Source organism: Amblyomma mixtum, chromosome 3 (genome assembly GCF_055824585.1).
Source record: "Amblyomma mixtum isolate Tamu chromosome 3, ASM5582458v1, whole genome shotgun sequence".
Classification (NCBI taxonomy): Eukaryota; Metazoa; Arthropoda; class Arachnida; order Ixodida; family Ixodidae; genus Amblyomma; species Amblyomma mixtum.
Genome location: NC_143014.1, coordinates 292238337 through 292252483, shown reverse-complemented (window position 1 = coordinate 292252483; position 14147 = coordinate 292238337). Strand labels below are relative to the sequence as shown.

At 47.0% G+C, this 14147-nt stretch overlaps 1 protein-coding gene across 3 annotated transcripts in view; it reads left to right on the top strand.

Moving 5' to 3' along the window:
* The first annotated feature begins 12100 nt into the window (after positions 1 to 12100).
* Positions 12101 to 14147, top strand: part of LOC149355167 (uncharacterized) — a 185857-nt gene continuing 183810 nt past the window's right edge. For all 3 annotated transcript variants that reach the window (XR_016291468.1, XM_089583662.1, XM_089583661.1), the window contains exon 1: positions 12101 to 12333. The gene's annotated coding sequence lies outside the window, so the exon portion shown is untranslated. The remainder of the gene's footprint in view (positions 12334 to 14147) is intronic.

Here is a 14147-nt window from a genome sequence, read left to right as displayed (position 1 = left end):
TTATCTACATATCTGCTAGACAAAGTAAAGGTCCATCAACATTCATGACCAATGCTATCCTAAGTAACTGTCGTTAAAGAAAGGCAGCAGCGCATTGAAAAATTAGACCAAAATATTAGGAATAATTTCGAAATATGTCTAGAAATCTTGAACGCTCCATCATTCTTTGCAAATTAACATCATGATAGTGCACTAAATTGCGGGTTTCAGGTGTAAAATGCTTCTTCAGTTTAAGCTGGTAGCTAAATGGCACTCTGTTGGTGGGATGAGAGAACAGCCATCACCTTCCATGTTTCTCCTTTTAACAGGATTTTCATTGCCAGCTCCATGCTCATTTATTAGAGGAATAGTGTGTCACCAATAAACCTAACTACGTGATAGTTACATTAGTTTATTTGTGTATAAAGTCAGGTAACTATAGCCAAGAAGAGGGGCACGAGTGCCAGCCCCGATGCCTAGTCTGTGGGGGCGGCCATCTCACGAACTCCGGGGACTGCACCTGGAAATCCAACAACCAGCGTCAATCCAGAGAGGACTGGAAGAATTCAGGGCCTGGGCCGCAATCACAGAAGAAACGGATGGGGAGTCCGTCGCCGGGTCCCGCAGCGAGGACCGCAACGGCGGCGTCCTGGCAGGGGCCTGAAGGAAGCGGTCGTCCAGATGACAAGAAATCAGGAAGAGCCGGATCGGAGGAAACCGCGGGCAGCAAGGTGAACTGGGCACAGGTTGCCACTTCCCCGCCTCCCACGTTGGCTGTTGAGAAACTTAAGGAGGAAAATAGCAGATTAAAAGAGGAACTAGCGAAGTATAAAAGTCAGGAACTGAGAACATCAGCAGGGGGAGAAAATATGCCAGAAACACCTAGCGTATCTGCAATGGAGGAGGATGCTTTTCTCCCTGCTACTCAGCAGGCACTAAATCCTGTCCCCCAGGGTGCGGAAAAGGAGGAGGAGGAGAGAAACAGTAATGAAGCGGCGACGGAGACCGGTAAGGGGGCCGGTGCCAGAGAGAAAGACACCAGGATTGAGGCTATTGTGGAGCGATGTTTGCTGAATGACCTTTCGCGTTTGGAAGCTCGCATAACACAAAATATACAGGCGAGCCTCGAAGGAACTCTACAAAGTATTATTGAGAAAAACTTTCAGGCATATATTGAGAGGGGCATTCAGGCAGTGGTAGAGCGGGTCTTACAGGGCATCTTGGAGCCCCGTCTGATTAAGCTGCAAGCCTTTGAAATCAGAATCGATCGGAAACTTCAGGAGCTTGCAGAGTCTACACAGACGAAGGTACCAAAATTAACTGGCCACGTGGCTAATAGACAGCTTGCAGCTGATGATTCGCCTGACACCGGTGTGGACGCACTAAGCGCGATTTTTTTTAGTGTTCAACATGGCCCGCCCTCTTAAATTGCAGATTTTGCAGTGGAACTGCTGGGGGTTTAGAAAGAAGAGGGATTTGCTACAGCAATACGTAGATTCGTTGGAAAATTTACCAGATATTATTGCACTGCAGGACGTGAATACGGAAGCCAAACTCAGACCATACAGCATGCATCAAAACAGCTCATCTACTTGCATTCTGGTGCATAAGAATTGCATGGCTGTGACAATTGAGCTGGAGTTAGTCACTGCGGTGGAGCATATATGTATTCACCTTCTACCGAACGTACGCACTAGCAGAAGTGCGTATGTGTTGAACATATATAGTCGACCGAAGAACAGGGGTGCATCTTTCGATGAGATATTCCAAAAGGCCACGCAATTGGCAAAAAGTGCACCTCTCATCATTGTGGGGGATTTTAACGCGTATAGCTTCTTGTGGGGATATAGTAAGGAGGATATTAAGGGCAGGAGGCTCGCTGCGGCCATATCGAACCTAGCACTGACGATTCTTACTGACCCGCAGCATCCCACGAGGATTGGCAACAGTGTCTCGAGAGATACATGTCCAGATCTCTCGTTGATTAAAGGAGTGAGAAACTATGATTGGCACAACAAGCAGGAAACCTTAGGGAGTGACCACTGCATTCTCAAGATCTGCCTCGACTACAATAAGCACCGCAAACCGGGAATGTGCGGCTCGCGGACTGGTCGTTGTTCCGACAGGCGGAAGACTCTACGCTCAACGCGCCCATTGAAAAGTACGAGGAGTACGCTGCTGGGAGTCAGGGACCGCTTCACACATACGCTTCAGACATCAGAAGAAGTCCCATTCATTGACAACCACCTACTACATCTATGGGAGGCCAGAAGAAGTCTCACATGGCGGTGGAAAAGGCAAAAACATAACCGCAAGCTCAAGATCGCGAAATTAAGCTTGCAAGCAGAAGAGTATGCACGATCCCTGGCCAAAAACAACTGGTTGGCCAAATGCGACTCCATGAAAGGCAACCTTAGCACCAAGGTGGCGTGGAGTCTTCTGAGATGTTTGGTAGAGCCCTCCAAGTCTCGCGGGGATCAGCAACGTAACCTCAAGAGAGCCTTATACGGCTTCGCGGGCACGGACAAGCAGCTAGTTGCAGCCCTCGCGAGCAAGTACCTCTGTACAGTGAAAGACGAGCCAGTAAGGGATTATGAAGGTATGGACAATCCGGACCTGGACAGAGAGTTCGAAGTCGAGGAAATACAGGCGGCGCGTATGGCCATGAGGCAAGGCACGGTGCCAGGGTACGACAGGGTGATGGTGGGATTGCTTGTCAATCTCAATCGGCAATTGCTTGAACATCTCACGCAGTACATCAACGAATGCTGGAAAAGTGGACAGTTACCCAGGGCATGGAAGACGGCTGATGTCAGCTTTATTCCCAAGCCTGGAAAGGAGGTGAACATCAATAACCTCAGGCCCATCTCGCTTAAGTCGTGCGCCGGGAAACTTATGGAGAAGGCGGTACACATGCGGCTTTCGACATATATAGAAGACCACAATATTATACCTCACACAATGTTTGGGTTTAGGGCACACTTGTCAATCCCGGACGTGTTACTGCAGCTGAAGATGGAGGTTATTGATCCCCCGCCCAAACGAAACAGTTGGGCCATACCGGCACTAGATCTTAAGGGGGCTTTCGACAACGTGAAGCATACAAAGATTCTGGAAAAAGATGATGGTTATGATGATGGCACACTTGTCAACCCAGGACGTGTTACTGCAGCTGAAGATGGAGGTTATCGATCCCCCACGCAAATGAAACAGTAGGGCCATACTGGCACTAGATCTTAAGGGGGCTTTCGACAACGGTTTTTGTGGTCGTACCCCATACAAGAAGACAGTAGTGCAGACGGGAGTGTATTAGAGCATAATACAATTGCTTTTTTAAACATGGCGGTAGCAAATCCTTTAGTTTATAGGTGAGCCCAATCGTTCTTGAGATATCTGTTCGAACTTTTGCGACATGTGATGTGCAGACCAGTTTAGGTGTTCCTGAAAGATTACACCTAGAAATTTATGTGAAGCAACGCGTTCAATTTGTTCATTGCCGAAGCACAGAAGAATGTCTGACATACATTTATTTTTTGGTCGAAATACAATATATTTTGTTTTGTTCGTGTTTAGGGCTAGTTTATTTATGTCAAGCCACACCGATAGGTTACACAGCCAGACATTCGCCTGCCTCTCAATATCGACAATATTCGCACCAGAAAAAAAGGCGTTAGTGTCATCAGCATACAGGATAATTTGCGGGGTTAGTGGAATATTTAATATATCATTGATATATAACAGAAACAATAATGGACCAAGTATAGACCCTTGGGGTATCCCATATGCGATAACACTAATATCTGACTGCGCTTTGCTTACCGCTGTGTACTGAAATCTGTTTGACAGGTAACTCTTAATTAAGTCGAAAGCAACATCTCTAATTCCGTAGTTGGGTAACTTTTGCAGTAAGATTTCATGTTTGATAGAGTCGAATGCTTTTTTGAAATCAAGAAACAATCCTGCTGTGTACAATTTATGCTCAAAGTTATCTATTATTTGATCTTTAATGTATAGAAGGACCATCTCCGCAAAATGTATCCTAATGCTGGTGTCTCCGGTAACGTAAATGTTCTTACTTCAGGCCATTAGTGTGACAAAGTATCTCAGCCAACCAGTCACCTCACCTATATGCAAATCCCCCTGCAAGAACTTGCACACTACCACAACAAAGTCCCCACGCAAGCGAAAGTAGGCGAGATGCTTCAGATAAAAAGCTAGAACCTCAGGTCAAAACTGATTTTGCTTCAGGACAAGTCAACACCACAAACCCCCAGCTCAGTAGCAGTATCATCAGGGAAATCTCCACGCAAGTGCTTGCAGGTAACATGCAAAAGGTAGAAGATGCACCATCTGCTCTGACAAGCCAAAGTTGCACTTGGGTTATGAAGCACGCTGCAGAAGAGGATTCGCGATTAATTTCAATCCCTGGGGTTCTTATACATGCCACAAATTTATTACAAAGTGCAGAGTGCCACCTGTTCCAGCTAGCCGTACATTACACCATCAAAACTTGGCATTCAACAACTGTTGATAGTGACAGTAGTGGGGTAGCTTCACTAGTGCATTGAAGGAATGAAACTGGCCAATGTGCTTGCTTATAAAGTAGAATCCCAGTGTCAAAATTCACGCCTGCATTCCTTTAGATTACAAATATCTTGCGTTGTGTCTTATGTCAGATAAATGGCAATGATACGTCAAACGTAAGGCAAATGTGCCTCTTGACTGTAGGAGAGGAAATAAGATTCTTTGTTGCAGTTTCCAAAGCACACCTCATGCGTGTAATGCAAAAACACTGCTAAGGTGACTAAAGTGTTCAGCAAGTACTCACTCATTTATTAGTGTTAAAATAATCTAAATGCAAAGCAGTTGCACATTTCAGCTTTTACACAGACACTTATGTGCATTTCTGAAGGTCTGATTTTTTGGTTTTGAGAGGTTTAACATCCAAGAGTGGCATAGGCTATGAGGGACACTATTTCTGAAGGGATCTGCACAAGAAGCACAGCTGTGCTATAAATAACAGGCATGATGAAGAGTGACATGGAACATTTATTCCAACATTGTTCACGTGAAATCATTGTATTATAATACTAAGTTGAACACGCTTTTCTTTTTTTAAGCATCAACAATACCACATCAAGGCAGCCTTACCCAGACAACACCAAACATCCTGAGGACGTCCTTAAATGGTCCAAACGTCCTCAAGGCTTCTAAAACATCCTCAATATGTCCTCATAATGTCCTAGGTTGGATTGTCCCGGAAACGTCCTCAGAACGATGTCCTCAGGTCATACAAGTGGGTTCGTGGTCCTCAAAATGTCATTTCGAGGACATATTTGCGAACACGCATGCATGAAAATCACCAGTAAAATAATGCATTTAATTTGCATTCTAATATATAGCTCTATGATGTCCTAGTTTTTCAGATGCATTTCTGCGTGGCGCTAGTCATGAGTCTGAACAGTTTCTCTCCCTTTGACAACCTCATGTAGAAAAAGTTTGGTTAACGACAGCAAGCCTAGTCCGCAAATTGCTGCGCGCGGAAACGAGAGTAACCGCATTCAGAATGCATCGCATTCGTGCAGGCTTTTTAATGAAAATACGTTCTACTTGAACAAAAAGCAAGCTTGCTGCGCACGAAGTGCAAGCGACACAGAGAAAAAAGTTTGGGGCCGGTCTGGTTTGGGCACTGGTTATGCAACGTCGTACTGAACCTTATGCTACAACCCGCATCGCTGCTGGTGCATGCCCCGAGCAAATCGACGAGTTCTGGTGTCTCACAGTTAAGAATACCGTTCTTTTATGCAATGATGTCATCGTGCTTATCATTTCTGCTATTGATTGTAAAACATTTTATTCGCCGGGAAGAGCTTGGCAAGAGGTCGCGTTAAGTGGTCGAGAGTACATAGCCCTCGACGACTTTGTCAGCCCACTCCACCGCCAAAACTTGCGTTCTGGGGTCAGAGCTAGCCAGCACGGTCTCCCACCGCTCGAGAGAAGGAGCTGTAACTAGATCACCCGGAGGTGGCTCTATTTTGCAGTCCCACAGGATGTGATCGTAGGTAGCACGTTGGCCACAGTGTTTGCAGTTTGGGTTGTAAAGATCTGGATAAATGTGCGCGAGGAGTGATGGGGTGCGTATCGATCTCGTCTGTAGACGACGCCACGTAACCTCTTGTTCTTTAGTAAGTCTTTTGTCTGGAGGGGGGAAAATTCTCCTCTCTAGTTTAAAATGATTGGTGAGGTCATGATATGTGATCATGGAGTCCTTCGTGAAATTCAGGGAGCCAGACTCATCCACTGCCCGGTCGACGAAACCTCGGGCTTTATTGTGGGCTGCCTCGTTCCCCGGATTCCCCGAATGGGCTGGGACCCATATCAATTGGGAATAATTTGGTGAGAATTTGGTTACGTTAAGGATTCTAAGGGAGATGTTTGTAATTCGCCCTTTAGCGAAATTATTGATACCCATTTTGGAATCGCTGAAGATGATGCTCCCTTGGGTATGCGCTAGGGCGAGCGCTATAGCCGCCTCTTCTGCCGTTTCAGAGGATTTCGTTTTGATTGTCGCCGAGACGATGTGGTCACCATTCTCGTTCACAACCACAATTGCAAAGGCATTGGTATTTTTGTATTCTGCCGCATCTACATAAAGTGTTCCAGCGCACTGTCTGTATTTGTTATGTAAGGCTTTGGCTCTTGCTTGTCTTCTACCCTCATGGTGTACGGGGTGCATGTTTTTGGGGAGTGGTTTGATTAGTAGGGCCGTCCTATAGTCGCGGGGTAAGTCTACTTTAGCATCGTTATTCGTAGGTTGAAAGTTAATTCCGAGCCTGGTAAGAATACTCCTGCCAGTTCTGGAATTGGCTAATCGCGCTGTTTGAGCCATTAAATGGGCTTCTTTCAGTTCGTTGTAGGTGTTATGTATTCCTAACCTCATAAGCCTTTCGGTTGAGGCATTTAGTGGGAGTCCTAACGCAGCCTTATAGGCCTGCCGTATCATACTATCCAATTTGTCCTTTTCTGCTTTCGAAAATTTGAGATAAGGGGTGGCATAGAGTATCCTGCTTAGCGCAAAGGCCTGCACTAGTCGGCATAAATCTCTTTCCCTCACCCCTTGTCTGCGGTTAGCTATGCGGCGGATTAATCGTGCCGTCGCTTCTACCGTGCGTTTTAGCTTAGTGAGTGTGTCAGTATTCTTTCCATTCGTTTATAAATACAACCCCAGTATTCTCATGGTCTGTACCTCTTTGACAGATCGTCCATTAACATAGACGTTTATTTGCGGGGGGGATGTCGTGGTACGCCTAGCTCTTTGTTTACGACGGATCACGAAGAGTTCAGATTTTTGCTCAGAACAAGTGAGGCCGGATTCCCATGCGCATGCCTCAATGATGTCCACTGCTGCTTGGAGTGTGTCTTCTATGTAGCCTTCGCATCCTTTGGTTACCCAAAGTGTGATGTCATCTGCATAGAACGTGTGATGTAGGTCTGGTATTTGTGCCAGTTTGCTAATCGTTTTCTGCCCTCCATATGTAAACAGTGCCGCTAGCCATGCCGCTAGCTTTTCCTTTGGCGAAAGAGCCCGAGCCACAGCCCTTGAATTCTGGGTTGCCTGGAGCCCGTTTGTGTGTTGCTGGGTAGACAAATTTCAATAAATAGGTTGTATTTTTGCAATAAAAATTGTTTTTCATAGAGTCAATCGTTCCGTAATGTTTAATGCCTCATAAAATCGCAAAACCGACCGCAACGTCATCATCATCATTATTGTGTGCGGCCAGTTTGCATTCAAGCCAAGCCAAAGTCTGCATCCGCAACACCGACTCACGCAAGACGCAAGTGACTCGCACGTGCGCGTTGTGGTGCGCAAATCATGGATACATGCACAAAAAAAAGTGAGTGATGCCTTTGTATATTTTCACCAACGTTTTTAGATCCCTTGCTAAGGGATCTAAAAACGTTGATTTTCACGATGTCTGCCGATAGTCATGCACGGCAATTTTGCCGCACTAGGAAACGACGCGTTGACGCTAGCTTGTGCTCGCTGCGTGGGCCGAAGCTGATCCTGATCAATTGCCAAAACAGTGCAACAGCTTTCAGTGTGAATTCTGTGTGTAAGCAAACATTCTTTGTCAGACACAGGACGTGCCGAGGCCTCTTTTCAGAAGCGAACACATTGAACCTGGGACATTATTGATTTTGTAGATGCAAGCGCTGATTGCAATCAAAATCATTTTTCTCAGGTTGATGGCTAGATTGGTTGTGAAGCGGATCACGAACGAGATGACTAGGGCATAGCGACTTTTCGGCGTAAGCTTCAAAGGTGGCAGTAGAGTCTGGGTCCTCGTAAAGCCCCTTGATATCAAATTATCAAGGGGCTTTAGGTCGTCGCATGCCGCTGCCACGTCGCTTTTGAAAGTGCTCCGCAGCCACAAGTGTTCTTCACTTCCTTCATCGGCGAGAGCTTAGCGGCTTAGCTACAAACTCCGAACAAGTCGAGTGGCCTTTCCGAAATGTCGGGAGGACAGTACCGTTGTTCAGGTGTAGAAGCAGGGATACGTGTTGCATGATTAACTTTTATTGCAGTTGCTCATGCTGAAGGGCTGTGTTGCACTGTAAGTTGTGACTTATATGTTTAGATATTAAAAGTCATATCTGCAGCACCATATTGTACTAGTAGCATTAAGAACTGCTTGCTTCCGTGCTTGAACTGAATTACACATAATCAACTGCTGACTTTCCATTTATATTTCTTTAGGCAGCACAGAAGACAGCAGCTCAGAAGAGACGTAAAAAGACCGGCACAGCGCACAGGGATGGCGGCAAACAGCAGTGAAGCAACTGAAGGGCACAGCAAATAAATGATTTTCATGAATTTTTCGCATTTTTTGTCATGCAGCTTGACCAGCTATAACCTCCTCAGAATGTACTCAAAACATCATATAATACCCTTCTGAGGCTGTTCTGAGGATGTCCTGAGGCCGGACACGAGGACCTTTTCAGTACATTTTGAGGATCATTTGAGGACGTCCTGAGGATAAAGAATGTCCTCAGATGTCCTCAGGATATTTCAGTGTTGTCTGGGTATTAGGTGTTGAACTGAGAGCACAGGTCTTGGCACTGTTTCTATTTTTTTTTGATGTGCATTCTTCGAGCATGTGAACAGATGAGCAAGGTATTGAATGCTACATTCTGCATGACTAAGGCATTATTTACATGCTATGATATTTTTATTGGTCTCATGTGTACAATAGTAATATCAGAGAATTTATAGAAAAAATAAAAAACGCATTCACAAACATAACTGCTCAAGCTAAATAACTGTAAACTATGAAGCCAGCTGTAACTTTGCACTGCAGGTTGTATAGTATAAGTAATCTCACAAGCTTGTGATTGCAAGCATACACTGGTCGTCAATTTTTTTTATATAGAACATGGCATGAATTTTTAATATTTCGAAAGCTGTACGCAAGAAAACTGCATTCCAACATTTCTATTCACCTTGCAAAATGCTCTGCTGGTGCTCTCTGAGCGCGACTTATCCCACACGTCTCTTGCATAAAGTTCTTTCATGTATGTACGCTTCGTTGGTGATTCGGTGGTTCGTTGCACACAGATTAAACCATTCAGAGCGGAGTCCGTTACAGATTTTGCGTTGTATTCAAACAGAATTCGCCTCTTGAAAGGCAGTGGTAGAAAATGAAAACAGTACAGAAGGCAGGCGCTGCACTATGCGCGTGTGTCGTCTCCCCGGCCGCGGCGGCTAGAATTTCTTTGGAGGAGAAATTCTAGAGGCCCGTGTACTGTGCGATGTCAGTGCACGTTAAAGAACCCCAGGTGGTCGAAATTTCCGGAGCCCTTCACTACGGCGTCTCTCATAGCCTTAGTCGCTTTGGGACGTTAAAACCCCATAAACCAAACCTTCTGCCTCGCATCCATTATGGAACACCAACGAAGTCTGACCGCGGGAGAAGACAGGAGGTGACGATGATGCACACTTTACTAAAGGGACTCCAGGTCACGCCAAAATGCATGGGGCATGCATGTTTTATAACGCCCCGTACATCAAAACAAACCTTGCTGAACCTCAGCACCAATCCTCGTTGATCTCGGCTCACACAAGCACAAATCACACGTAAAGAGCGGTACAGGATTCACCACCACCTGTAACTGTCTTCTTTGCGCGCTCACAGTCGCGATCATTTGGCACGTGAACTAGAAAAGAAATCAACACAGTATGTAATCAAGCCGCAGCACACAGTTTTTCAGCGCGCACTACGCAGAGCAACGTTCCTAGATAAAGACAGTTGGCAAACTGCGCCGGCGAGCCAGGGAGCAGAGCAGCCCCACGCGATCGCCGTCTAGGCGGTGGCGCTGCGGTCGCTTTAGGATGAGTGCGTCGTCTGCTACTCCCAGCTCAACGTTTTTAGATAATATTATCAACATAAACTACGAGGAGGCAAGCGGTACGTCATGTTTCTCTAAACTGTGGAAAGAAGAGCTTCCAGTTTTTTCCGATATTTACAGGCAGAAGCTCAGCCTCGAGCATCCTGCCTTCACGTACCCCCAGACCAACGTTTCTAGATAAAGCCAATTGGAAAACTTGCTCCGGGAATGAGGCCCCTTTCTGTCGCCGATTTCATCTCGAAGAGATGCGAGCGCCATCTCTCAAGTAGTGGGAGTACCGCGTTTGTTTTCTCATGGCCTCCGTGACCGGCTCAAGCATCGGTACTTTAACATCGCGCTTGATCTCAGAGGCCATGATTTCTCTTCACTGCTGCCGCCGCCGCGGCGCCCATTGGCTGCGCCTGGTCACAGTTTGCTGCGCGAATGATTAACGTTAGCTCGCTCCTCGCATCGTCTGCGCGGGGGGCGGCTGCTTCTAGCCGCGCTCATCTACGAATTGCGAAGTCCGCGTGCGCTCTACGTCTGGGTCTGGGGTACGTGAGGGCAGGATGCTCGAGGTTGAGCTTTTGGCTGCACATATAGTAAAAAAATGGAAGCCCTTCTTTCCGCGGTTTAGAGAAACACAGGCGCAGCCAATGGGCGCCGCGGCGGTGAAGAGAAATCATGGCCTCTGAGATCAAGCGCGATGTTAAAGTACCGATGCTTGAGCTGGTCACGGAGGCCATGGGAAAACAAACGCGGTACTCCCACCACCCGAGAGATAGCGCTCGCATCTCTTTGAGATGAAATCGGCGACAGAAAGGGGTCGCATACCTGGAGCAAGTTTTCCAACTGTCTTTATCTAGAAACGTTGACGCAGAGCCGCAGAGCCATAGAGTTTTTTACTATTACCTAGAGAGAGAGCTGACAACCCGTCTATGGGAGTTTGCATGGAGGCCCCTCGAGACCATGGAGGTACTATGGTGTTTGCACACTGCGATCGCGCGAAAGTCGTCTGCGCACACACGAACAGCGTTTTCGGAATGAAACGTCTTAGTAATGACACTTCGTGTTCCTGAAAAACTACGACTGTCTCGCAACAAGTAGCTCACCGCCCCATGATGCTTTGAGCGTCCATGGTGGCTGAAGTGCAGCGCCGCCAGCTTTCCCTCTAGGTAATAGTACACTGTAGTAGTAAGAAACTCTATGCGCAGCGCGCGGCCATGCTGGGCGAAGTTGTCAGGTTAGTACGCTGTAATAGACGTTAACTCGTCAAACTTGGTCTAGGTCGTCTGTATCATGCAGGGGACCATAAGCAAAGTAACAAGAGCCATCAACGCGAGGTCGTCGCGGGTCGTCGCAGCATCTATCCATTCGTAGCTAAGTACTATGCAGCAATGGGGGAAATATAGGCTAGGTGACGAAAGCTACCACCAAATACAAAGGATAAAGCCATTATCATTTATCCATGGCTACCATTCCACGGTAACAAAAAAAGTGGAGAGGGTACGCGGGAGCGCTGCCAACACCCTCAAAGCTGCCGCCGCTTGCTGGAGCCAAGTACCCCACCTAAATGTAGTATAAAACAAAAATGACCGCCAAATGCAACCTTTGTACGAAATTTGAGCCCGAACAAACGTGTGGTTAGGCCGAGAGAATTTTTTTTTCATTTTCTTTGATTTACGAAACAGTCGATATGCCATGGACCAACACGACATGAATGTTTAGACCGCGAGTGGGGTTGTGCGGAGACCCAGGAGGCCTGCGGGCCTCGAATTCTCTTGCTAAATAAAGTTTCATCACCCATCCGATCCCACTTACTGGCACGAGCCGGGACTTCTTATTAGTCCCAAAATAATTTTTGGTCACTTGACAGCATCATCATCAGCGATTTTGGTCATCGAACAAGTCATCAAATGTGCCTGTGTCGCGGGAGCCACTTCTTACTACCGCAAGACATCTTGCCAAGTGAGTTCACCTATTCCCTCAAAATTTCTGCATCGGTTACACTCGCTGCACCTTTTGCAACAAACCGCATCAAAATCAATGCATAATTGACGAAGTTACAGACGTTTTTCGCTCCGAGCGAGTGAGGATAGTCGGCCATCGTAACCCTAACTTCAGAAGAAAACCTTTCTTCGCTTGAAAATCATGAAGTACCAAGAGGCAAAAGACGTTGGAAAAGAATCTCTACATCCTCTAGACCACGAAGAGAACAAAAAGAATTTTTGCAAACCGTTTTTTGGATGAGATTTTAAATCGCCGTCACCGCTACGTGCAAATGTACAGCCTCCCTGACCATCCTCAGTGAAAAGGGATCAAGTGGAAACGTCAATAACTTCGTCAAAAATAAACGCACGATTAAAATAGACCACTCATTGGAAAGAGAAAATTAGGAGCTATGCAAACATTGCATTAGCTCATTGATTGCATCAAGTGCAACGTAAAATTGTCGTCATATGACGTCATATCCAAGGTTTTCCAAATGAGTGATTGTATACGCACGACGTCGTGTTCGCCGACCGAAAGTTTTACACGCACGACGTGATACGCTTGCGCCATCTGACGAGAAAAACCAATATCACTTTTGTTTCTCCGTGGCCTCCGTGATCGGCTCCGGCGGTGCGCCGCTGCTCTTTGCTCTATCGCGGGGGCCACGGTCCCACCGCTCCGTCCCAGCCTGTAATATGACACTCCGCACACTGCAATTACTGCAAAGTCCTTTCGCTCGCATTTGTGTTTTTTTACTTTTCTTTTTCCTAACTGCGGGCCCGAGAGGAAAGGCGGAGGGAGTGGTGGAAAGTCGTCCGCTTCTACGCAGCGCCTTTGAACTTGTTTGTTTACGTCAGTCTTGTTTACAAAATTGTCAGTCCAATGTTTCCAATGCTGCTACAGCCTTGCTGCGTCCGTAGCAAAATGTGTGTGTATGTGTGTGTGCGTGCGCGCGTGCGCGCCTGTAGCCTGTACAGACGCGTGTTCCAGAATAACAAAGCCGCTAATAATCGTTCTTGGCCGCCTAGACGCAGGCGCCTCGGGCGCGACTGCGAGCGCCCGCACCTCGCGCGTGAGCGCTGCTTCGTTTTAGAAGTTTCAATGATGGGCGAAATACGAAACAGAAAGAAAGCAAGCAAGCGCGCACTTATGCTGCCGCTACACATGTGTAGCGGCACCTCCTAAAGGCGATGCGCGTCGATGGCAGGCTGGACAACGGAAAGGGACGCCGAGGGCGGTTGCAGCCGTTAGGAAGGGGTTTGAAGATCCGCTGCGGGACAGGCGAACTATAACGAAGGTGGTGAGGGGGAAAACCACTTGCTTAGAAAAGCAAAAGGTGCACGAAGGTCTGCAGCACGGGGGCCGGCCAACCGGCACATATAGCTAGGTCGCTTGCCAAAAAGCGTTGCCGAATGCCGCGCGGTATCTACTGGAATAGTTTAGAAGAGGCAAGCGGTGTACGAGCGGCTAAGGCGCGCCTCGAAGGAACCGAAATACGCGGGAGGTGGCGGTGAGGGAAGGGGAATGGTTCAAACAACGTTATAACTTTAACTCTGACGTCTTGCACTCGTGAAAACCACTCAAGTTAGAAATTTCCGAACTTAACAAAGTGCTCGTTCACAACGCTGTATTTAGTCATGAACAGTGTATTCGTTCTGACTCGGAAAATCTCTGAACGCTTGTTTCGCGAACTTCGCAAAGCTGTCATACTTCTCCCCTAAGCAGATCTCCATCACGGCAATGCCGAAATGCCTGTCGTCCACGCTAAGCGATGGGCGAACTGGTCGAGG